The 1,016-nt window shown below is 36.1% G+C and overlaps 1 long non-coding RNA gene across 1 annotated transcript in view; it reads right to left on the reverse strand.

Annotated features, from left to right (window-relative positions):
- Positions 1-760: 760 nt before the first annotated feature.
- Positions 761-1,016, reverse strand: part of LOC137989396 (uncharacterized) — a 6,153-nt gene continuing 5,897 nt past the window's right edge. The window contains exon 4 of the long non-coding RNA XR_011120880.1: positions 761-1,016. This exon is cut by the window's right edge and continues 1,988 nt beyond it. This is a non-coding gene — a long non-coding RNA (uncharacterized lncRNA).

Raw genomic sequence — 1,016 nt, forward strand, 5'->3', positions numbered from 1 at the left:
AACTTGGGGGGAGAAAATTAAGTTCCCAGCGTGAAATACAGAAAGCTAATATGGTATTTAAATCCTTAAATGGTCTTACACCTAAGTACTAAGTGAGCTGTTTGTTAACCGTTCTGATGTAACTGAATATCTATTGAGGGACTCAGTAAACAAACTTGCTGTTCCATTGCCCCGCACCAACTTTTTGAAAAACAGCTTTAGTTACAGTGGTGCGGTACTTTGGAACAGTTTACCTTCTGATCTGCGGCGGGCAGAATCTTTAAGTGACTTTAGTGATCTACTCAACTCATTTTATCCTCTTAAGTAATTTTTGTATTTTAGACATGGCATCCATGTAAAGCAGTTTTGTATGGTTTTGGACTAGATGTAGGATTGGATATTGTTAGTTAGATATAGTTAGTTTAATTAAGTAATTACCTATAAATATCTATCTGATGAATATACCGTGTTGAAATAAAGTTCACATAAAGTTCACACACACCGTCGCGCGGTGACGACGCATTTGAAGTATGTGACGAAGTATGCAAACGAGAAAAGCGCGCTCATAGCAGTTTTCTTACAGAGTAACCGGCATGAATTTTACATGTTGAAAGAGTTGGAATATTCAAGGGTTTTCTATACTCTCACACTAAAGAATAACTAACGAGAGGACCTACTGTTTCCAATTAAATTTGTCTGCCATTCCTCCTCCACCCCCTGAAAATGTTTATTTCAGAAACAAAAAACATGAAATTTAGAATTTCTTATTTTTACTCTCATGTTTCCCGAACGCCACCATCTTGAATAACTGTTACACCCCCTATTGTTCTTAAATGACCAGCGCGTTTTTGGTCTGTAACATCAGGGCAACTGTAACAAGTCACAGGAACTTCGGAAACTAATTAATGGGGTTCTGATAATCATCTCTTTCAGATAAAGAAAAATAGTTTTCTTTCGAAGAAAGTATGACAATAAATTTGATTGTAAAAAGTATTTTCTGTGGTTCAATGTCGGTCTTTTGTTGGAGTAAAGGTTTT

This window comes from Montipora foliosa, unplaced genomic scaffold (assembly GCF_036669935.1).
Source record: "Montipora foliosa isolate CH-2021 unplaced genomic scaffold, ASM3666993v2 scaffold_458, whole genome shotgun sequence".
NCBI lineage: Eukaryota > Metazoa > Cnidaria > Anthozoa > Scleractinia > Acroporidae > Montipora > Montipora foliosa.